General features: G+C 41.0%; 1 protein-coding gene across 8 annotated transcripts in view; it reads right to left on the reverse strand.

Annotated features, from left to right (window-relative positions):
- The window catches only part of TRAK1 (trafficking kinesin protein 1), a 438997-nt gene that overhangs the window by 259259 nt on the left and 154150 nt on the right, over positions 1 to 25588 (reverse strand). Inside the window, exon 2 of one of the 8 annotated variants that reach the window (XM_058184207.1) lies at positions 15126 to 15253. The exons of the other annotated variants lie outside the window; for them this stretch is intronic. The gene's annotated coding sequence lies outside the window, so the exon portion shown is untranslated. The remainder of the gene's footprint in view (positions 1 to 15125; positions 15254 to 25588) is intronic. 8 annotated transcript variants of the gene reach the window in all.

The following is a 25588-nucleotide window of genomic DNA, read 5'->3' on the forward strand; positions in this document are numbered from 1 at the left end:
TTCTTATACAAGATAAGAATTTTACTCAAAATTTTAAACACATACAACAGCCATATGGCAAGCAGGTGATACGAATTAGCTAAGTTTATCAATCTTACATACGCAATAAAGAAGGGTCAAGAATAATCAAAATATCATACAAAGGAGAATAAGGAAAACCAACACAATACCAAATATCATTGTCACTTCCTAGTTTTGGATCTCAGAACTCTGGGTTCAGCCTGACCCAACTCCAGGGCCGCAACAGCGGCAGCCGCCTCCTCCCCATGGTCTATAACCTCCCCTTCTTCAACTCCTGGGTCATCTAATTCCAGGAGGGCTTTGTGTTCCTCCACGTAGGCCGCAGCCTCCGCAATTGTACTAATTTTTTTCGTAATGCCCTCCCGGAAAATCATCAATCCTCTGGCATCAGCCATCTGAAGCCTACTCCTTCTGGTACAATTTGCTTGACAAAAGTAATATTTCTTTCTCATTTCACGTACCTGTCTGGGAATCTGCCTCAGAATGGCTATCTCCTGCCCCTATAAGTCAGTGCCCCACTCCTATGTTTTCTAAGAATTTCATCTCTCGCCTCTTCTCACAAATTTGACATGAACCTCTCTAGGAACTGCATGCGTGCGTGCATATTTTGAATTAACTCTATAAGCTCGATCCACATCCCAATTCATAAAGTCAACACCTCTCCCAAGAAATTCTCCCAACAGTTTAGTCACAACATCTCTCAAGTCTTCTTGGTCCACTTCTTCCAGATTTTGAAACCTAAGGAAATAAGACATTTTATCCATCTGTAGTCCAAGCACAGCATTGCCTGTCGCCTCCTCTCTTTCTGCACTGCCCGCATCTCTCCTCCAGACCTTCCACTTTCTGCTTGTTTTCTGCTGAGACTTGTTGAGTGTCCTTTAAATCCTTTTGGATAGTCACAATTTCTGCTCTTATTTCATCCAGTTTCTTGTCCATATTAGATAACTTTTCCAAAATTCTCTCCATTTCTCCAGCAGTTGGTCTCTGACCTTTGCCATTTAAAAATTTTTAAAATCCTCAGGCAAGCACAGTATCCTTGTAATTTCCTCCGGATCCACCAGGGGCACTCACAGGAGCAACGAGTCCAGAGTACAGTTAGTCAACCAGGAAGTCAAGGGAAGTGATGTCATCAAGATTCTCATAGTGAAGGCGGAAGCTGACGCCACCATTGTTCCCCAGAGGAGGGGGCCTCAAACCCTCCCTCCTAAATTTCTCCATCACCTCTTCTCTCCAGAGCTCCACAAAACCGGTAATCTTGTTATTTTAAGTTCTCCTCTCTCCAGTGATTCGTGCTCCTTCCAGTCGCAGGGGAGAAACCCCCGCACTCGGAGCACTCCACTCACATTTGCCGATATCTCCTTCCCTTCTCCCTTCCTCAATTCTTCTCCGTTCCCTGTTCGCCACCAGGCTGCTGCAATTATAAATCCAAAGCCCCGGTGTCACCGGGCACAGCGGCCCAGGCGACGACCAAAGTAATGGCCGCGGCCTGAGGCCTCCGAACCCCTCCGAGCCTAGGACGCGCCAGCATCGGTCCCCCCAGTCCTGTATGTCGGCTGGGAGACCCCTGGCGAGCCGTCCGTGCGGCAGGTGTCCTTTTCGGAACACCTGGCCCCTAGGGGCCTCGGCGGCGGCCGGATTCGGACACTGGAGGCAGGAGAGGCACCTCCAGATGTCCGTTGCCGCCGGATACCGGAAGTCGTCGAGAATACCACTTTTTGACTAAAATACTACCGCAGAAAGGTGTGAGTTACAGATGGCTGATACCAGAAGGCCTGGTGTTCACATGGCAACAACAAAAATATAGTATAGATTCAATTGATAAAGCCAGAGCATTTTGTGCAGAATACTTCAAAGAGAAAGAAACAGAGGCAAGCAGAGAAGTTACACTGGTCAAATTAAAAGAAGTAGAATTGTTAGTGATGATTGAAAAAGAAGAAGGCGCAGTGGGTGGCAAGGTGGAAGGTAGACAACAACGTGAACCAAGTTCAGCTAGAGCAATAAACCCCTCTTATAAAGTATGAACATGGAAGAGAAAAAATTGATAACAATAAACATAAATGGACTTAATTTAGCTACCAAAAGAAGAAAAATATTTCATAAATTAGAGAAATTAAAATTTTATATAATCTATTTACAATAAGTACATATTAGAAAGCAACATGAACAATTACTGGTACAGCCAAAGCTGGGGAAAATATTTCTTCATTGCCACAATGTATGAAAAGAGGAGTAGTTTTATATATAAGAGACACAATATCGGCAAAGCAAATATACACAGATGAAGATAGCAGAATTTTGATGGTGGAAATAATAGATAATAACACAAAAATATTTTTGATAGCAATATATACTCCAAATGATAACCAAGAAGATTTTTATAGAAAATGACACATGAAAACAATTGACCTGGACTATGATAATTACTGTATGATGGGAGACTTTAATGGTATAGTGGATGAAAAACTAAACCATAGAACACAAAAGGCAACAAAGCAAAGTAGAAAGATTCTTCCGAAATCCCTTTTTAAAATGATAGAGGAAATAAATCTAAAAGATGTATGGAAAGAAAGAAATATAGAAAATAGGCAATACACATTTTATTCAAATAGACATCTATCATGGTCTAGAATAGACATGATATGGACGACAATGGAATTGACTTCTAATGTAGAAGAAATTGATATAGAAACTAATACGTGGCAGATCAAAATCCTATGATGATGAAATGGAAAGGACAAAGGAGAAGAGCTAGATGGACTTTAAATACCACAGTATTAAAAGACAAGGAATTTGCACAGAAAATGGAGAATGAACTGGCTTTCTTCTTTAAAGAAAATAGAAATGAGGATACATCAATACAAAATCTCTGGGATACAATTAAGGTCTATGCAAGAGGTCTGATAATAGACTATACAAGGAACAGAAACACTAAGAAAAGACAAGCCTATAAAATACTAGAGGTTAATCATAAGAAACTTGAGGAAGAACTACAGAAATCTCCACACAAAAAGGACATTAAAACAAAAATGAAATTAATTAAACATAAAATGGGTTTAATAGAAAAAGAGTAAATCGCAAAAAAATAGAAGTATGAAACAGAATTATGTTGAAAACGCCAATAAACCAGGTAGATGGTTAGCATATAAATTGAAAAAAGAGAGAGAATCAAGAAAAATAATGCGGTTAGTAGATAACCAAAGACAGATCAGATATGGAAATGAAGAGAAGATGAAGAGAAGAAAAAAATTATACAAGATTACTATAGAAAATTGTATGAGCAAGAGAACATAGAGGAGAAAAGTGTTAAACTTTACTTGCAGAAAACGAATTTACCTCAGATCTCTAAAGACACTGGAAGAATGCTAGAAGGAAATATAACAATGATGGAATTAACCAAAGCACTTAAAAAACCAAAAAATGGGAAGGCACTGGTCCCAGATGGATTGCCAGCAGAATACTATACAACGTTTCAGGAGTCATTGAGTCTCCCACTACTAGAAGTTATGAATGAAGTGATGTTAAAGAAGAAACTACCTAAGACATGGACAGAGGCCTACATCACACTTATTACAAAGGAGGATACCGACTTGCAGCAAATTAAGAACTACAGACCCATATCTTTGTTAAACTCAGATTATAAAATTTTTGCTTTAATATTGGCAGAAAGACTCAAAAGATATTTAAATAACTTTATACATTCTGATCAAAATGGATTTCTGCCCAAAAGATAGATTAAAGACAATATGAGGATAGTCCTGGACACCCTGGAATATTATGAGGCCCATCCCGAAAACCAATGGCTTTGATATTTCTTGATGCACAGAAAGCTTTTGACAATGTGAACTGGTGTTTTATGTTATTATGCTACTACAACTGTTATTACAGATGGGCTTTGGTAGAAAGTTTATTCAGGCTATAGAAGCTATATATCATAAACAAACCGCCAAAGTAATGATAAATAGAGAATTGACAGAATCGATCCAAATAAAAAAAGGAACAAGACAAGATTGCCCACTGTCACCTCTGTTATTTGTATTAACACTGGAAGTGTTAAACAGAAATATTAGAGAAGAAAAAGATATAAAAGGCATGAAAATCCAAAAGGAAGAATATAAACTATAAGCATTTGCAGATGACCTGATTTTTAGTCTCAAAGATCTATTAGAATCAATAACTATATTAATAGACAAGATAGGGGAATATGGAAAAGTTGCAGGATTGAAAATAAAGACAAAACGAAGATTTTAACAAAAAATAGTTAATAAAACAAAAAGTTGAATTGGAGGAATGATCAGAGATGCAGGTCACAAACAAGGTTAAATATTTGGGAATATATCTGACAGCAAGATGTAGTATTCTTAAAGATAACAATTATAATAAACTCAAACAACAGATAGTGACAGATTCGGCAAAATGGGAGAATTTACAACTATCATTGATAGGGAGAATATCAACAATTAAGGTGAATATACTGCCTAGAATTTTATATTTGTTCCAGACAATTCCAATTAGATTGGAGAAAGGATACTTTGAAGAATTGAATAAAACAGTGTGTTGAAGTATATTTGACAGGGTAAAAAAAATGAGGATAAAATTAAAATTATTGCAAGATGCAAGAATACAAGGAGGGTTTGGATTGCCTAATTGGGAATTATACTATCAAGCAACAAACTTGATGTGGATCAAGGGATGGATAACATTAAGAAACACTACAATATTGACTTTAGAAGGACATGATTTGTTATTGGGATGGCATGCCTTTTTATGGTATAAGGAAGCAAAAACGCAAAATGTATTTCAGAAGATATTTTATAAGAGAGGCCTTGTTAGTAAATTGGGAGAAGATTAAGAGACAGCACTATTTAAAAATTCCAGTCTGGTTATCAACTATCGCAGCATTCTCATATTCAATAACATTTAGAAAGGAACAAATTGTTAGATATAGTGAATTGTTGAATGAAAAGGGTGAAATTAAAACTATGCAAGAATTAGAAGTATAAGGTATAAAAATGAATTGGTTTTTTTACTTGCAAATACACTCTAGATATGATAAAGATTCCAAGACAGAAGGTTTTCATAATAATTTGACTAATTTAGATAAAATTTTAATAGGTACTGATGATAATTTAATTAAAAAACTATATTGATATTTATTAGAGGTTAAATTGGAAGAACAAGAAGTTAAAGAAATAATGGTTGCTTGGGGGGAAAACTTTGGATATGGGACTCCCTCTCCAATCCATCACAAGCTGCTCCAGTTCCACGCTGCTCCATCTTTCCTTAAAGTGATGGATGGGGAGAAACTGCTTCAGTGCAGACTCAGACTCAGAAACAGACAGTGCAGAAACAGATTCAGACTCAATCCATTCAAGACGGAGTGGCTGTGGATGTCGGCATCCCGGTACAATCAACGGCAACCACGGCTGACTGTTGGGGGCGAGTCACTGGCCCCAACGGAAAGGGTGCGCAACTTGGGCATTCTCCTGGATGGACGGCTGTCGTTTGAAGATCACTTGACGGCCGTCTCCAGGAGAGCTTTTTATCAGGTCCGCCTGGTCCGCCAGTTGCGCCCCTTTCTTGACCGGGATGCCTTATGCACGGTCACTCATGCTCTCGTCACTTCTTGCCTGGATTATTGCAATGCTCTCTACATGGGGCTACCCCTGAAGTACACTCGGAGACTTCAGTTAGTCCAGAATGCAGCTGCGCGGGTGATTGAGGGAGCACCACGTTGCTCCCGGGTAACACCACTCCTGCGCAGTCTGCACTGGCTACCTGTGGTCTTCCGGGTGCGCTTCAAGGTTTTGGTTACCACCTTCAAAGCGCTCCATGGCTTAGGGCCCAGGTACTTACGGGACCGCCTGCTGTTTCCACATGCCTCTCACCGACCCGTACGCTCGCAAAGAGAGGGTCTTCTCAGGGTGCCGTCCGCCAAGCAGTGTCGGCTGGCGGCCCCCAGGGGAAGGTCCTTCTCTGTGGGAGCACCTACTCTCTGGAACGAACTTCCCCCCGGTTTACGCCAACTGCCTGACCTTCGGACCTTTCGCCGGGAACTGAAAACTTATTTATTTATCCAAGTGGGACTGGCATGATTTTTAAATTCTAAATTTTAAATTTTAAATTGTAATTTATTGGGTATTTTATATGGTCAATTGGACGGTTTTAATTTCGGCCTTTTATTGAATAAGTTTTTTAATTGTTATTTTAATATGTATATTAATTGTTTTAAATGTAGGCTGTACACCGCCCTGAGTCCTTCGGGAGAAGGGCGGTATAAAAGTTTAATTAATAAATAAAATAAAATAAGTGCATGCCCCTGAAGTAATCTAGTATGTGGCTGGGGAGTCGAAGTAAGAGGCATGCCTCAGGGCTAATGATCCAGCAGAGCAGGCACATAGGATGGGTATTGGTGAAAGCGTATAGCAGCGGAATGGTGATCCCCACATGAATGCAGCCCCAAGTACCATTGCAGGGCTGGGGCTGATACTTGGATTCAGTCACGTGATTACTAACTTTATGACTGCAGCAACTTAAATTCTGGTCCCAACTATGGTCATAAATTGAGTATTAAAATTCCCACATGATTTTCATTTAGAGTATAATAGGAATTTTAGTGAATTTGGCATATACTCTTTGTTATTAATCTTTGGCACTTCCACAGAACTAAGACTGTTTCTTAAAAAAAAAAAACCAAAGTAGATGAACAGTCTTAAAAACAGTTTAGGTTTCTAGTATAGAAATACTATTAGCGTACTAGTCTTTGGGAGGAAATGAGGGTTAAGAAAAAGCAATTGTTGTAATTTAAATTATCAAAAAGAGAATGCATTCTGGGATCCAATGACACTGCAAAAAGGAATCTTAGCACTAACAGATAACATTGAAGGTAAGATTTCTTATAATTTTTTTCTTTATGAGTGGCAATTAGTTTACTGATCTTTTAGTTTCACAACCGAAAAACAACTGGAGAGAATTAATATTATTAAATACTGCATATAAATATAAATAATATCTGCCATGTCCTCGTGAAAAAAAAAATAAAGTACAAAACTATGGCCTAATAGTTAGGCCATAGTAACAACCATATTTTATGAGATGTGACAAACCAATCTGGCTTCCTGAGTTGCTACTATTCTAAGGCAGATTAATTTTCAAAATTAATAATATATATTTTAAATGAAATTATAGTTCGTATTTTTTCCCTGCTAGAAAATGCTCACTGAAGGACAATTTCCATTAAATTCAGAATTTAAATCTAAATTCCATTAAATTCAGAATCTAAAACAGAATCAGAAAACTTTTTTTTTTTTTAAATATACTTTATTGAACTTTTTTACATTAAAAGCATAAAAAAGGAAAAAGAAAAGCATATATCATTTAACAGCTATTTGTGGTGTTTTTCATCTGACAATAATCCGTGCAATAATGACAAACATTAAATTCTACATATTTGTATTCTTATTTTATCTATTGATTATGCTTAGTAACTAAATATTCCTATCTCCTTTCCATCCATCCATACCACCATTCCCATATACCATAAAATACTGATGTCTCTTTACCCTTCAGACTCAGAGTTAGTTTGTCCATTTCAGCGCAATTCATAATCTTTTGTATAATAAGTCTCTCTGAGGGCACACATGGCTGTTTCCAACATTGAGCAAAGGCCATCCTAGCAGCAGTTAATATATGTAGTATTAAATATTTTATACTCTTCAAGTATTTTTTTTTTAAATCCCCAATAAAAAAAGTTCAGGTTCTAGATCCAATTGTTCATTCGTAATTTCTTGTAGCCACTTTTTAATTTTTAACCAATATTTACGTGATTCGGGGCAGGACCACCACATATGGTAATATGTTCCATCTTTATTTTTACATTTCCAGCATATGGGAGACATTTTGGGATACATTTTCGCTAGTCTCGAAGGGGGCAGGTGCCACCTGTAGAACATTTTATATGCATTTTCTTTGTATGCTGCTGATTTTGTTAATTTATAATTTCTGTTCCATATTTTCTCCCAATCTGATAAATGTATGTTATGTCCAATATTTTGGCCCCATGCAATCATACATCCTTTCACTACGTCTTCTTCCAATTCTACTTCTAGCAAGTATTTATAAATTTGGGTAATATTTTTTTTGTCTGGCCCTAGTAAAATTTTATCTAATTGCTGTGGTTTAAGATATATTCCATATTCTTTTATATCTTGTTTGTATCGATTTTGTAACTGAAGATAGGCCCACCAGTCAACCTGTAGTCCTTGTTCTTGGAGGTCCTGTAGTGTTTTTAATTTTCCATGAATATCTAATAGATCTTTATATTTTAGCATTTTATTCAAATCTAAATTATTTGGGTGAATCATCGCTTCCATTGTGGATAGCCAAATTGGGATTTTTATATAGTGTTTCTTTTTAACTTTAATCCAATTGTTTATTAGGGAATCTCTAATCAAATGTCTGTGAAAATACTTTTGTTTCGTATGGCCTGTTTCCCACAGGAAGGCATGCCATCCTCTCTGTAGGTCGTGGCCTTCTATAGCTAGTATTCTTTTATTCTTTAAATTAATCCAGTCTTTTAACCAAACTAGTGTTGCTGCACTATAATATCATTCCCAATTTGGTAATCCAAATCCTCCTCTGCTCTTCATATCTTGTAGATATTTCATTTTTATTCTAGGTTTTTTCCCCTGCCAAATAAATTTCCCAATTGTTTTATTAAGGTCATTAAAAAAGATCTTTTCTAATTTGACTGGAAAGTCTGAAACAAATATAGGAATTTTGGTAGTATAGACATCTTTACGGCTGCTATTCTTCCTAATAGTGACAGTTGCATCTTCTTCCACAATTCTAAATCTTTTTTTGTTTCTTGTAATAATTTGTTGTAATTATTCTCCTTTATTGCTTTGCAATGCGCTGTCAACCATATCCCTAAGTATTTGATTTTTCTTGTTGTTTGAAGTCCAAGTGATCTTTCCAGTTCTATTGTTTGTGGTTCTATTACATTTTTTGGTAGAAGTTTCATTTTCTGTCTATTAATTTTCAGCCCTGCTACAGTTCCATATCTTTCTAATTCCTTAATTACTGCTTGTCCTCTCTCTAGTGGTTCTTCAATGATAAGGAACACACTGAAGGGGGTGTGCCCCTGGTCGAGATGTGCCCACCGGGTTTCCGTGCATTCCATCAGCCGAGGGCCCAGGGTAGGGGTGGAGGGGTGGCGGTTGCTATTAAAGAGAGTCTAGAGCCGAGGGAGACCACTGTACCTCAGATTGCCGGGTGTGAATCCCTCTTTGTGAGGTGGGGTTATAGATGTCAGATGGGCTTGCTGGTCGCGTACCTGGCTCCTTGCTGCGTGACAGCTGCCCTGCCCGAGCTCCTGGAGGTGCTTGCCGGGGTGGCAGTGGAGACCCCCAGACTTTTAGTCATGGGGGACTTTACCTTGCCATCTGCCGGCTCGTCGTTGACGGTAGCTCGGGAGTTCCTGGCCTCCATGACGGCCTTGGACCTGACTCAAGTAGTGGATGGCCCCACTCACATCGGGGGAGGCACACTGGACCTGATTTTTGTCTCTGGTCAGTGGTTGAGAGATCTGGACTTAAAGGAAATAGTCACTGAACCTTTGTCATGGTCAGATCACTCTCTTCTTCGCCTGGACTGTCTGACCGCTACCCAACACCGCAGGGAGACGGAACCATTACGGTGGTACCGTCCCAGGCGCCTGATGGACCCAGAGAGGTTTCGGACGGAGCTTGGGCCACTTCCTGAGGGTCTGGCTCACGGCACGGCAGAGGAACTAGCTGCAGCCTGGGAACGGGCTGCGGCTGGGGCTTTAGACCGTGTCGTGCCTTTGCGGCCTCTGACCCGGCGCAGATCCCAACCGGCTCCTTGGTTCTCCGAGGAGCTGAGGGGGATGAAACGCCAGAGAAGACGCCTAGAGAGTGGGAGGCACCGTTTATCGGTGGTTCTCCTATCTCTCCGACCGGTCGCAGACGGTGTTGACGGGGGGGCAGAGGTCGACCCTGCGGCGCCTCACTTGTGGGGTGCCGCAGGGGTCGATTCTCTCGCCCCTTCTGTTCAACATCTATATGAAGCCGCTGGGTGAGATCATCAGTGGCTTCGGTGTGAGGTACCAGCTGTACGCTGATGACACCCAGCTGTACTTTTCCACACCGGGCCACCCCAATGAAGCTATCGAAGTGCTGTCCCGGTGTCTGGAAGCCGTACGGGTCTGGATGGGGAGAAACAGGCTCAAGCTCAATCCCTCCAAGACGGAGTGGCTGTGGATGCCGGCATCCCGGTACAGTCAGCTGAGTCCGCGGCTGACTGTCGGGAGCGAGTCATTGGCCCCGATGGAAAGGGTGCGTAATTTGGGCGTTCTCCTGGATGCACGGCTGTCTTTTGAAGATCATTTGACGGCCGTCTCCAGGAGAGCTTTCCACCAGGTTCGCCTGGTGCGCCAGTTGCGCCCCTTTCTAGACCGGGATGCCTTGTGCACAGTCACCACGCCCTTGTGACGCCTCGCCTGGACTACTGCAATGCTCTCTACATGGGCTCCCTTGAAGGGCATCCGGAGGCTGCAGTTGGTCCAGAATGCAGCTGCGCTGGTGATAGAGGGAGCCCTCGTGGCTCCCGAGTGACACCTATCCTGCGAGGCTGCACTGGCTACCTGTGGCCTTCCGGTGCGCTTCAAGGTGTTGGTGAACGCCTTTAAAGCGCTCCATGGCATAGGGCCGGGTTACTTACGGGACCGCCTGCTGCTACCGAATACCTCTCACCGACCCAGCGCCTCACAGAGAGGACTCCTCAGGGTGCCGCCGGCGCGACAGTGTCGCCTGGCGACACCCAGGGAAGGGCCTTCTCTGTGGGGGCTCCCGCCTCTGGAACGAGCTCCCCAGGACTTCGTCAACTTCCGGACCTCCGAACCTTTCGCCGCGAGCTCAAAACTTACTTATTTATCTGCGCTGGACTGGGTTAGTTTTTTAAGTTATGGGTTTTTAATGGTGATTTTATAGTTTAGGGTTTTATATCGGTCGTTTGACCGTTTTTAGTTTTAAATTGGCCGGTTAAATATTTCATTTTAAATGTATTTTAAATTTATTGTGTACCTATGTGTTTTAATAAGGCTGTACACCGCCCTGAGTCCTTCGGGAGAAGGGCGGTCTAGAAATCTAATAAATAAATAAATAAATAAATAAATAAAAAAGCCAAATCATCTGCAAATGCTTGCAGTTTATATTCTTCACTTCTAATTTTCAATCCTTTTATTTCTGGATTTTGTCTAATTCGTTCTAGTAATACCTCTAATGAAAGTATAAAGAGCAGAGGGGATAGGGGGCAGCCTTGTCGAACTCCTTTTTCTATATTTAAAGTTTGGGTATTTTCTCCATTGATTATAATTTTTGCTTTTTGTATCGAATAAATTGCTGTTATAATATTCTCAAATTTGGTGCCAAAGTTCATATCGTATACTTGTTGAATCATAAATTGCCAATTGAGATTGTCAAATGCTTTTTGGGCATCCAAGAAAACAAGGGCTACCTGTTTCTCTGGGTGAGCTTCATAGTATTCTAAACTATCCATTATTATTCTTAAATTTTTTCTAATTTGTCTGTCTGGAAGGAATCCATTTTGGTCTGAGTGTATATAATCATGCAAAATTTTCTTTAGTCTGTTGGCAATAATAGTAGCAAATATTTTATAATCTACATTTAACAGAGAGATTGGTCTATAATTTTGTATCAGCCTAGGATCCGTATCCTCCTTCGGGATTAGCGAAATTAGTGTTTCCCTCCATGTATCCGGCATTTTAGCTGATGTTAATACCTCATTAAATAAATCAACCATTATTGGTCCTATTTGTTCTTCTGTTATCTTATAGAATTCTGCTGGAAAACCATCAGGGCCTGGTGTTTTACTACTTTTCTGGGATCTAATTGCTTGATTTAATTCCATCATAGTTATATCCTTAGTCAGCATTTCTTTCAATTCATCTTTTATTTCTCGAGTTCTTTTTTCCCTTAGATAGTTCCTAATCTGCCCCTCATCTATTTTTTCTTTCTTATAGAGATCTTCAAAATATTTATGTGCAATCTCTTTTTTCTTTTCTATTGTATATTGGTTTTCTCCATTTTCATCTTGTAATTGGTAAATTATTCTTTTCTCTCTCTCTTTTTTGAGTTTATAAGAGAGCCATCTTCCTGGTTTATTTGCTTGTTCAAAATGTATTTGTTTGGTTGCTTTCAAATTTCTGACCAGTTCTTCTTGCTCAACTAAATTGAGTTTGTGTTTATAGAGAATCAGTTGTTCTTGTAGTTGAGAGTTTAATGGGTTATTCTGTAGATTCGTCTCTAATTTTTTGATTGTTTGAAGTAGATTATTTTGTTGAGCATATTTTTCTTTATTCTTTTTTGCAGTAAAGGATATTATAACTCCCCGAATCACAGCTTTCATAGTATCCCATAAGTTTTGGGTCGATGTATATTGATTATTGTTTTCTTTAAAGTAAAAATTTAGTTCTTCCTTAATTTTCTTAGTAAATTCCTCATCTTTCAATAATTGAGTATTTAGCGTCCATCTTCTCCTTGGTTTTTCCCCCCCTTCCAGCTAATTTTAAGCGGGTTGTGGTCTGCCCATGAATTCAATAAGATTTCTACTTCTGACATTTCTTCTACTAGGTCTCCATGCCATATCAATGCGTGACCAAGATTTATGAGGGTTCGAATAAAAGGTAAATTGTCTTTTTTCTGAGTTTAGTATTCTCCATATATCTATTAAATTTAGTTCTTTAGTCATTTCTACAAATATTTTTGGCAGTTCTCTTTTTTCCCCCGCTTTCTTATTCTCCCCATTGTAATCTTTTTGATAATTTGATATCGCATTAAAATCGCCTATGATACAAATGTTTTCCTTTTCTAATTCAATTATTTTGTCATATAGGGCTTTGTAAAATTCATTTTGATTGTCGTTGGGGGCATAAATTATCACTAATAGGATTTTTTTTAAATTTATCTGTATTTCTATTGCCAAAATTCTTTCTTTAGGGTCTTCAAATATTAAATTTGCCTCTATTTCTTCCTTAATGTACACCGCTATTCCTTTCTTTTTCTCCTGATCTGCAGAAGCCATAAACAATGTCCCTAATTTGGGGCAATTTAAATATTTTTCATCAGTTTTTAGAATATGTGTTTCCTGTAAGCATATGATATCTACATTTTGTTTTATTAAATTTGCAAAAATCCTTTTCCTTTTTGTCATTGAATTTAGTCCATTTATGTTGATGGATAAGAGTTTCACCTCCTTTTCCATAGCCCTAGTTATCTTTCGCTTTTTGTCTTCTAATTGCTCTTATATCCCTTTCTGTTTGTTGTTGATTAGTATCTATTTCTTCTTGATCTTTGTGTTTATTTTTTAGTTGGTCTTGTCTTCTTTGGGGATTTAGCTCTAAATCTTCTTTGCTACTTTGGTCTTCTGACCCCACCAGTTGTTCAAAAAAGTCCTGAGCTTTTTCAAGTGTATCTATTTTAATTGTCCTTTCCTCCCAAGTAACCAACATCCCTTCTGGAATCAGCCATCGAAATAAAATGTTTCGTTTATTCAACTCCTTAGCCAGAAATTTATAATCCTTTCTTTGCTCTCTTACTCTTCTCGGGATTTGCTTGAGAATCTGAATTTCTTTACCTTTATGTGTTATTATTTCTTCTCTGGATATTTTGTATATAATATCTCGCACTTTCCTTCTTGTAAATCGTATGTGGACCTCTTTTGGGAGTTTGTTTCTTCTCGCGTAACTCGTGCTGACCCTGTAAACGTCGTCCATCTCCTTTAATATTTCCTCCTTGTCTCTATCTAATACTTCAGCTAAGATTTCTGCCATCACTAGTTCCAAATCTTCATCTTTTTCTTGCACTACATTTTGAAATCTTAAATATGACGCAGCCTTATCCATCTCTATGAAGGTCAGGGAATTTCCCATTTCTTTGCTCACCATTTTTATTTGTTGGTCCATCTTTTCTAGTTCCTTCTCTGTTTGTTCTGTTCTTTTCTCTACTTCCTTTATTGTATGTTCATTCTTCTCTAATGCTTGTTGGATTGATCCTATTTTTTCATCGAGTTTCAATATGTCTGATCTCATTTCCAGTTTTAATTTCCCCATTTCCTCTTTCAGTTCGTTAATATCCGCTCTTGTCTCTGAATGGTTCTTTACCATTATTTCCTGGAGTTTTGCCAGTGATTCTTGTAACATAGATAGCGAGATTTGAATATTTATATTGGAGGCAGTATTTTGTTCCTCGGCTTTCAGCATTCCCTCTGTTGTTTTTTGTGTTATTGCTGAAGGTGTTGTTGTTGAGGGTGTTAGAGGTAGTGTAGTTTTCTTTCCTGCCTTAGTTAGTGTGATGTTTGTGGAAGTCATCTCTTCTAATATCTCTTTCTGCTTTTTAAGAATATTGTACACGTTGTCCCAAATTGGCATTAAACACCTTCAAATTCTTTACTTTGAAAGTTCGTTATTAGTATAATTTATTCCTTACTATAAACTTTTATGTTATTATATTATTTGTATAGATCTCAATATTCACATCAATATTCAGAAATCATAGAATGCGTAATTAATTAGAGGGTTGAGGTGTCTTACTATAAATATCTATATGAAACTCTTTTTTGCCCCAAATCTGACTATAACTAATTATAACAGTAACTTATAGTTTGAGTTATAAATATGAATCTTAACAAGTATATATAAATATTGATATATTAATCAAAATATGGGGTAATCTATAAATCTAAGTTATAAATCGGTATATATATAATTATATATATATAGGTTGAAAGAATACAAAAAAGAAAGAGCAGAAACAAACATGAAAGGAGTATCAATGTATCAGTCAGTTAATATATAATGTTTAAATTAGAATATTTAGCTATAATCAATTCTTTGGCTGGGTTAGTTAGCCTTCTAACAAATAAATTAATAGTTTAAGTGGATTAAATAATGATAGTGGTTTCCAAAAAGCATTCAAATCATTATATCCAGTAGAAAAAGAGAAAAGTAAGAGAAAAAATCAGTTGGCAAATTCAGTAAACAAAAGTAGGCAAAAAAGTAAAGGAGTCACCAATTCCTCAGTTTCTTATTAATGTATTGGTCTCTCAAAATCAACTCAGTCTTCCTTATTATGCTGATAAGTTGCTGAGTAATGCTCTTTGCTATGGTCGCTCTCCACTTCCGTTACTTCAGCTGCTTCTAATGAAAAAAAAAAACAAAGCTCACAGCCTCGTAACTAGTGTTCAGTTCTCTGTTTTTCAAAGTTCAAAGTTTAGAGTCTGAAATTCAATGTTCAAATGTTCAAAAGATATTGTTCAAAAGTACTATCTTCTCCTATTTTATTTGTTAAACGTCCTGCCTTTTTCAGGCTATCAATCGCTCCCAGTCACTCTCCATTCTTTCTCACCAGCTTCTTAGCTGCCTTCTCGGGTTATGATCAATCATCTTCACAATGAAATGCGAACCTCTTTTTTTGTTGAACTTCTGTTACACAAATTCTTTAGCACTGACCTCTCCTTGCTCCTCACCACAAGCTGTCAATAATCTTGCTTCCCACTTTGTTGGCTGTCAGACTACAGAGCCGGCATTAAAAAATGCCAGCTTTTTGCTTGCTGGGCTCCACGGGGTTTTTCTCCGTCACGTTGGTGATTGCCTGTCACCAAACTGCTCCTCAAATCTCCCCACTTCAACACGCTTCCCTACAGGCTTCGTGTACCCTTTTGGGTTTTGCTCCAGCACCAAAAAAGAGGGATGAAGAGCAGAGCTAGCTCCTCCAAACCTCTGTTTGTTCGAGCCTCACCAACCGGAAACCTCAGAATCAGAAAACTTCTACAGAGACAGGTAACCTCTGGATGTTTTGAGTTAGGACTATCATAAGTTCTGAGAATTTACTATGTAGGCTAAGGTTTATGACAATTATAACATCTGCCATAATAAAAATATTATGGTCATTCCATTATTATTACATTTTGATTGTTCTGAGTTGTCTGACAAGGAAAACATTATTTTATCAGCACAAAGCTTAATTCCACTTCAGTATTTAATATTGTTGCACAGAGACAGGAATATTATTGGAAAATCCAATGCAAATAATTGTTTAAAAACAGTAAAATATAAATTTATAGTAAGTACAAGTATAAATGTCATTCTAACCTTTCTACATTATAAAATATTGCAATATTTGATATAATTAAATTGTAGTATTAGAGAAGACTATTAAGAATACCTTAATAGAAGGTCATGAAAACATATTCTTTCATATTATATGAAATATAACCGATTGCCTATTGGAAACACTAATAATGAAATTAAACCTTAAATATTCTGAAAGCACCATACAAGCAAGAGTCATTGAAGAAGACCCTGATGACTGGGAAAATTGAATTGAGGGAAAATTGATGTCATTTCATAAAACACAAAATATCATTGGTGATACAAACATGCTTGCAATAATTCAAAGAAGCTATTACTGGCACGTAACTCTGCTGAAATGATGTCTACCAAGTCATGAAAAGTTGAGAATGATTAAACAAAAATATTTCAGAAATTATTAAGTCATTTTAACAAAGAATTAGCAGTTTAGAAAAAAAAATATTTTGAAGAAAATCTTACCTTTCCACTGAAGATTTCTTCCTATTAATATTAATTCCAGGGAATTAACTAGTTGCCATCGGGCTCAGGAACTTTGTTGTCACCCAAATCAAATAAAAATAGTTGTCTAAAATAAAATTGTATTCTAAATGCCAGGGACCAGCATAAATTAAGGTAGTATCTCAAGATATCTTTTTGGTGCAAATCAGCAAACCAAACAATTCATAGAAATCTATAATTTCTTCTCAGTAGGCAGGGGAAAAAAATCTGTTTTGACTAGCATTTTACTGTCTCAAAAAGTCTAGATGCCACCTACCAAGCCAAGAATTTAAGCAATCCTGTTATACCACTCATAACGCTAATCCAGTTCTTGCCTCTTTGTTTCTTCAGCTCTAATCCCATATCTACTTATCTGGGAGTAAACTATGCTGATTAGGATTTACTGCTGAGTAGATTTATATTGCTCTGCATATCTTGAATGTCTGACACACTGATCTATTGATCTGGCAATTATTTGGAGCAAAGAGGATGGAGAATAGAGAATTCAGAGAAGGGGCGTTGGTCCTACCTAATGCGCACTTTCTCATTGGGTGGAGACAGGATTCAGGAATGGGTTGACCTCGTCTGTTCAGTTGAAGGACTGAGTCTGTCAAAGCTGTAAAGCTCCGCCCTTGTTGCTAGGGCTTCCCCGCTTTTGACAAATACGAAGTGACAGACTCAATGTGTCGGTATTGCAATAGTCTCGTTATGTGAAGACCAGATCATAGAAAGGGTGGGGCTGGATGCTGTCTCCACCTAACAAGAAGGTGCGTATCAGGTAGGACCAACACGCCTTCTCCATCTAGGTGGAGACAGCATCCATGAATGGGACATACCAAATCTAACTGTCTCTTGCCTAACAGACAGGCCCCAGTCTGGTCAACAACCTCTCTGTCCATATGGACCTGCTAAAGGACCCGGCGGCCAAATGCCACCTCTGCTGAGGGGTACATATATAACTTATAATGTTTGATAAATGGAGAAGGCGACGTCCAGGTTGCTGCCCTGCAGATCTCCACCAAAGAGGCCTACATGGCCTACCCCACCATTGTAGCCACACTTCAGGTCAAGTGTACCATCACATGTGTAGGTTTTGGCAGGGAATTCAGCTCGTATGCCTTGGCAATTGTCAGGCGAAGCCACCGGCCAATGCTGGGAGGTGTGACCCTGGAACCCAAGGAAGCTGGCTGAAAGGAAATAAACAAAGATTTTATCCACCTAAGGTCAGCAGTGCACTTAAGGTACATGCGGAGGGCCCTTCTCATATCCAAAACATGCCACCGTTTTTCTAAAGGGTGGATAGGGTTAGGGTAGAAGTTGGGTAAGATCAACTCCAGTGCCCTGTGGAATGCAGTGTTGACCTTGAGTAAGAATGAAGGGTCCAGTCTCAGAACATCACAATCTGTGTGAAACACACACAGATCACTCCTCACTGACAGCGAAACTAGCTCAGAAATCCATCTGGCTGATGTAATCACCATCAAAAAGGCCACCTTACAGGATAAGAGGGGGAGGCTGGCGGACCGTAATGAGCCCCAGTGAGGGATTTCAACACCTTGGGCAGGTCCCAAGTAAGGTACCTGTGAATTACTGGGAGGCATAGATTAGCCACTCCCTTAATAAAATGCTGAATAGTGGGATGTTGAGAGAGCGAGTCTAGAGACTTGCAAGTTAGTACAGAGGATAGGGCCGCCACTTGTCTCCTTATGGTGTTGGGCGATAGCCCAGCATCTAGTCCATTCTGCAAAAAGTTCAGGATCTGGGCTATCAATACTGTCAGTGGTGACACCCCTGACTTGCTACACCAGCTACAAAAGGTCCTCCAGGTCACAGAGTAAATACACTCAGTGGAAAGCTGTTGGGAGGCCTGAATAGTCTTGATGACCCTGGAGGAGAAATTGTTCCCCCTGAGAACGTGCCACTCAAGTGTCAGGCAGTCAGTTGGAGACACTGAGGGTCCAGTTGGGCCATGCCCCATGGCTGAACGACACCATGCCCTGAGGGATCCTCCAAGGTGGAGCCACCGAGAGAGCCATGAGGTCTGCGAACCAAGACCTCCTGGGCCAATGAGGAACCAGAAGCAGAACTTCTGCCCTCTCCTCCAAAATCCTCTGACTGACCCTTGGAAGGAGGGGAAGAGGAGGAAAGGCATAAAGGAGGCCTGGAGGCCACGGAGCATAAAAAGCATTGACTGCCTCCATCCCTTGAGTTGGAAACCGAGAAAAATATCTCAGGAGCTACAAATTCTCTGGGGTGGCAAAGAAGTCTACCTCTGGGGTGCCAAAACAGTCCATCAGGTCCTGGAAGAGAGACGGGTGGAGGGGCCACTCTGCGTGATCAATGACTGTCTAGCTCAGCCAGTCCGGCTGCACATTGGACACCCTGGTGATGTGCTCCGCCATCAAAGACTGTAAGTGCCTCTCTGCCCAAAGGCCCAGCCTCTTGGCCTCCAACATCAGAGACTTAGATCTGGTGCCCCCGATTGTTTATGAGGACCTTCACGGCCACATTGTCGGTTAGCACCAAAACGTGCTTGCCCAAGACCAACTGTTGAAACTGAAGGAGGGCCAGGTAGATGGCACACAGTTCTAGCCAGTTGATGCTCCCCTTGAGGTCTAGATGGCTCCACCTGCCCTTCACTACTTGGGCCTGACAATGCGCCCCCCAGCCATGTCTGTTGTAACTATCAGGCACTGGGGTTTGTGGAAGGGACAACCCTTGGCAATGGCTACTGACCGCCACCACTTGAGAGACCGGAGGACCCCGTTGCAGAGACCTGAATATTGGCTGTGGAGTTGCTTCTGCCCATCCTCTGGAAAGATAAAAGAAACCATTGGAGGTCCATGGCATGTAAGCATGCCCAAGGTGTGATGGAAATACAGGACACCATTTTTCCCAGGAGTTGGGAGAGCAGTACCAAAGGCACCTTGCGCTCCCTCTGGATCCTACTTACTAGGTCTCTGATACTATCTTGTCGCTCCTGGGACAAATACCTTCAATAGAATCTTTAATCGCCCCCAAACGGAGGATACGTGTAGATGGCTCTTCTCTAGATTAATAGAGAAGCCATGTTGGGTAAGAGCTGTGATTGTTATCTGGAGATCCTCCTCAGACTGAGCGATCGAAGAAAATTGGATTAAAATGTCATCCAGGAAACAATGAATATGTATCCACTTGTTCCTGAGGTGAGCCAGCAAGGCAGCTAGCACCTTGATAAACACCCGAGGAGCTGATGACAATCCAAAGGGGAAAGCCCTATATTGGTAGTGATTACCCGAGTAGTAAAATCTCTCATGCAAGGGCAGAATAGGGATATGTAAATATCCTCTATTAAGTCAATTGAGGTGAGGATGTCACCCAGCCACATGAAGGCAAAAATTGAAAGAGACTGCATTTTGAACTGTTTATGCACAATATAACAGTTAAGTCTTTTGAGGTCCAGAATAGGTCTCCACCCACCCGAGGCTTTGGCCACGACAAATAAGGTTGAGTAGAAGCCTTGCCCTAATTGATCCACTGGTACCCTCTGAATCGCTCTAATGTCATGCAGGTGTTTAATGGCTGCATCCATAACAGACTTCTTTCAAGGGTCTCTCGACATAAGACAGCAGATAAAAAACATCGGGGTGGTGGTGGTGGTGGAGAGGAATTCTAGTGAGAGACGAGATTTCAGTCTCCCGTTCCCAAGAGTCCAATGTAATCTCCTCCCATTGTGCAGCAAAGATGGCCAAACGGTTGTTGATGGGAGGAATGGACATGCAGTTACTTGCGGCGCTGGAATGAGTGATTTCCTCCCCCTTGAAAAGGCTGTCTGGCCAGGAAGGGTCTACTTCTGTTTGTTCGATCTCGCTGAGATCTTTGTTGTTGGCCAAAAGAGACTTAGAGTGTGCAAGCCCAGCACCTAAATCAGACCCCCTAAATGGCTGGCATGTGTAGAAAGGGGAAAAGTGATAGTCGCCTCTGCATTGGGGAAAAGGAAAGACTTTGCACTTGTCCCATGTCTCAATTAATAAGGGTTCCAGCACCTCCCCAAATAATTTGTCCCCTGTAAAGAGAGCAGAAGCCAGGCGCCATTTATGATGGGCATCTGCTTGTCATTGCCTCAGCCAAAGGAGCGATCTGCCCACTATAGAGGAAGCCATGGCTTTAGCTGCAAACCAAGCCAAATTCAGAGTTGCTGGTTGTCAGATGCTGGGACCTTCTCCTGCAGTTGGTGGAGCCAAAGGAGTGTAGCTCTATTAAAAAATGATGCAGTAATGGCTGAGCGGATCGCCCAGACATTTCCTTGGTGGGCCTGCTGCAGGGACTACTCTTAGCACTTATCCTCCAGTCGCAGGCCTTCCTCCGGCTCCCCAGGGATGTTGAAAAAAGACAGTAATGCCGCTATTGGTGCACCCACCAAAGGTATCTGAAGCACCTAAGCTATGTCCATTGCAACATTAAAATATCTCCTATCAGAAGCAGAGGGAATTAGGGCTAACTCAGGAGCTGACCACTCTCTTGGAACCACATCAATAAAGAGCCGTGGAGCTGGAACGGTGTCCGTCAACCTACCCAGTTCCGAAAAAAGTGGGTCAGCTAAATCCTTGGCCTTAGTAATTCCAGGTCCCTCAGAACGTGACCCTAGTCGGGCCACGTTGGTTGCATTGAATAGCCAGGACTTAAAAACAGTGGGTGGGAACAGGCCTGTGAACACGGGTTGTGCAGGTTGGAGACCTTCATCATCTGATAGATCCAACTCCTGATGTTCCGCTTCCCCTGAAATTAATGGCAAACTCTCTCGAGAAGGGACAGGAGATTCAGGTCCACACAGCTGTTGGCGTATCCAGAGACCTCAGAATAAGCCCTTCTGGACTGTTGGAAGGTCTCAGAAATACTGCTTCTAATAGCATCCATAATAAAGTCATTTACGTTCTCAGGCAAAGGAAGGTCCTTTCCAACAACTGGACACACCTCTGCATTGATTGGAATTATGTTGGCAGAGATGGATGCACTGGAAGCTTGGATGACCTTCTCCAATTCCTTAGTTGAAGGACCCACAGCTCAGCATTAGAAATATTCAGAGAGAAACTCTGCACAGAAAGCTGATCTGGAGCTCCCTCTGGTGACAAATCCTTGCATTGCAGCCTTTCAGTAGCAGTGGATTTAGACTTTATCTGAGGCAGATGTACTCTGCTTATTAGCTCTATCACAAAGCTTCTGAAGAACTTGGTCTCTCCGCCTCCCATCCCTTTGGGATGCAACAGAGGGCTTACTGTGCTTAGCTGGCCTGCTGTGATCTTTAGCTGCAAGGGCCCTGGCTCTGTCAGCTGAACTGACTTGTAGAGCAGACTGATCACTGTTGCCACCAGCTCCAGCCTCCACCATTTTGACTGCCACGGCTTTCCTGCTGGTTTTTGATTTACAGATAGCTTTAGGCATCTTGCTGAATTGCTCCCTGAAAGCCGCAATATCTGGCTGCAAGTCAATTAAAACAAACAATGTGCCAGAAAACCGTAATCGCCAGGCTAGGAAAACAGGTGTTAAGCCCTGAAAGCTGTAACAATTCTCTCTACCAGACTGCGGCATGCCTGTCAAATGCGACCAGAAGTGAGAATCTTCTGTCAGAGTTGAAACCTGACAATGCCATCACTGAGCGATCCGGAGGCTTGAGAGCCTATGCTGCAGCTGTTTAGCAAACAGGGAAGGTATGGGGTGAAGCTGCTAGGCAGGCCAGCTCTTCAAGAGCATGAAGCTCCTCTGATCTTAATATAGAAATGTCAGGCGGCTCGCTATCTCTCAAACTGTCAAAATGGCCACCCGACTCATCCAAGTAAAACGTGCTGCATTCCTAAGAACAAGCCTTCCCCGCTGACACTTGGGCGCACGAAGCTCCACTGTCCGACCCCCTGCTTCCACCAGGAGCACTGCTAGCCTGTCCGGAGCATCTGCAGCTCAATGGAAGGCACATGTTGAAATGAACAGCAAGCTGTCAAATTCAAATGTAGGAGGGTCCTTCCAATGGCTGGAGCTGAAGCCCTAGCCCCTGGGAAAGAGAGTCTTTCCATGCCCAAGGAGAGCTGTCAAAACTCACAATCCACAATTGAGTCCACAATCAGTTCTCTTTTTGGAATGGAAAAGCATCCAGGAATAGATCAATTAAGAAGACCAACTTTCGAAACGTCTGTCCAGGCTGAAGAACTGAGCCAAAAGCAGGGAAGCCCTAGCAACAAGGGCGGAGCTTAACAGCTTTGACAGACTCAGTCCTTCAACTGAACAGATGAGGTCAACCCATTCCTGGATGCTGTCTCCCCCTAGATGGAGAATAGAAAAAACAAGAACTACAAGCTTTGGAGACAAGTGGGAAAAAAAGGAAAGAGAGATGAAGAGAGATGAAGGAAGGAAGGAAAAAGAGAAACCTTGAGGTTAAGAAAACTAATAAAAGGCAAAATGTGAAAGCCCTCAGAAAAGGCAAGCAAAGAACAATTTACAAGGAGGCTGCACAAAAACTGCCCAAAACCTCCACAAATAGTACATACAGAATACAATCTGAATCATTGGGTTGGAGCCAGGATCAGTTCAAATCACTTCAGTACATGGGTGAAATTCTACAGGTTTGGAATGGTTTTGCCGTCCGAATAGGGAACATTTTGATTGGCCCCACCCACCTGCCCTCCCCCTCCTCTCACCTCTTCTATATTCTGTTGTTTATTAGCTCAGTTGATTCATGCAGCAGAGCGATTGCCGCCTCAGCTAAGAAACAGCAAATGAGTCATAGTCTCATTTGCCCTCAGCTAGAATAATAAAGGGAATCTTTCTGCTGCTTTTTTTCTCCCCCAACCCACACCCAGCAGGGAAAGGAATGCTAGCTTTAATGAGATGTCTGGGCATTCCCTTCCTTAAAATGTTGTGAAGCTACAAACCACCTTGCCAGAGTTGAGAAACTGCCTCAAAAGAAACTGCCTTTTATTTCCCCTGGAGCAAAAACAGAAAGCCTCTTCCAGGGAAGATTTCTCTGTCTTCTTTTTTTTCTTCCACAGTAGAACAAAAAAATCCTCTTCCTGTGAAGGCTTTCCCAGTTCTTTATTCTGATTTTCTTTTGGAATAAAAGAACTATAAACTAGTGAAGCAGTTCCACTAGTTAATTGTTCTCACTGTCAGGAAGTTTCTTTTTAGTTTTAAGTTGCTTCTCTATTTCTTCAGTTTCCATCCATTGCTTCTTGTTTTGCCTTCTGGTGCTTTGGAAAATACATTGCCTCCCCTTCTTTCTGGCAGCCCCTTAAAAGCCTGTTGGGCAAAAGCCTGTCACACTCTTGGGCAAAGCATGTGAGCCATTTCTTCCTTTCAATGGTCCATGAAAGTACATCTATAGAATGTAGATAATAAAGTTGAAAAAAGATGAACAACATTTTTACGGAACTATAGATATGTTGATGCTGTGTGTGACAAGGAACGGTTAGGAGGGGAGGGGCCAGGCGAGGCACCCCTTGACGTGAGTGACATTGAGTTGGCCATGCCCACCGGGTCACATGACCACCAAGCCCCACCCACAGAGCCACACTCACAGAACCAATAGGGAAAAATTTTAGATTTCACCAGTGCTTCAGTAGATGAACAAGTACAGGTAGTCCTTGATTTACAATAGTTCATTTAGTGACTGTTAAAAATTACAACATCACTGAAAAAAGTGACATGACCATTTTTCATATTTGAAGCATTTTCATGGTCACATCACCAAGATTAAGATGCTTGGCAACTGTTCATATTTATGATAGTTGCAGTGTCCCCATATCATGTGAACACTTTTTTCAACCTTATGATAAGCAAAGTCAATGGGGAAGCCAGATTCACTTAACGATTGGTTTATTAATTTAACAACTGCAATGATTCACTTAACAACTGTGGCAAGGAAAGTCATAAAGTGGGCAAAACTTACTTAACAAATATCTCACTTAGCCACAAAAAAGGTGGGCTCAATTACAGTCATAAGTCAAGGACTAAGGTAAAGGTAAAGGTTCCCCTCACACATACGTGCTAGTCGTTGCCAACTCTAGGGGGTGATGCTCATCTCCGTTTCAAAGCCGAAGAGCCAGCCCTGTCCGAAGACGTCTCCATGGTCATGTGGCCGGCATGACTCAACCCCAAAGGCGCATGAATTGCTGTTACCTTCCCACCAAAGGTGGTCCCTATTTTTTCTACTTGGTTGGCAGAAGCTGGGACAAGTAACAGGAGCTCACCCCGTTACATGGCAGCATTAGGGATTAGGGATTCAAACCGCCGAGCTGCCGACCTTTCGATTGACAAGCTCAACGTCCTAGCCCCTGAGCCACCGCGTCCCTATATACAGATAGTCAAGGACTATCTGTATACAATTTGTGCTCTTCTATCTCATCCAGCTAAGCCAAGGTGTATTGTGCCCCAAACTAACCCAGTTATTTTAGTAGTGAAGCAAAACCTCTCAAATTTGCTAATAAAAATGCAGGAACAAACTATTACATCAGTAGTTGGCTTTTCTTTCAATATATCTGAAACATGACTGTAAGGGTCTGCCTCTCCTCTCTGTTCAAAAAAGTAAAACTCTTCAAACAATTAACATTTCAAAAGGAATCTTTTATTAAAGGAAAGGGATTGCAAGACAAAGGAAGCAGGATCTAAATTTTCCTGGGCAATTCAGTTATGATAAAGCAGTTAGAAACCCCTCCCCTCAGTCCGATGTTGAATAAGCCAATCCACAGGTGCTAAGTTGTTTTGAGAAGCACAGGCTGAGAAGGTGATAAGAAGGTGTTCCCAGGCATCTCTTGCTGGAGGCTTCAGAACTGAGACAAAACAGATGGTCCTCCCCCCTTACATTCCCAAGAAGACAACTCAAAGTACAGGATGATACATAGGCATCATGATAAACCAAAGAATGCATCCAGGTTTCCT

The sequence above is a fragment of the Ahaetulla prasina genome, chromosome 4, assembly GCF_028640845.1.
Source record: "Ahaetulla prasina isolate Xishuangbanna chromosome 4, ASM2864084v1, whole genome shotgun sequence".
NCBI classification, from domain to species: domain Eukaryota; kingdom Metazoa; phylum Chordata; class Lepidosauria; order Squamata; family Colubridae; genus Ahaetulla; species Ahaetulla prasina.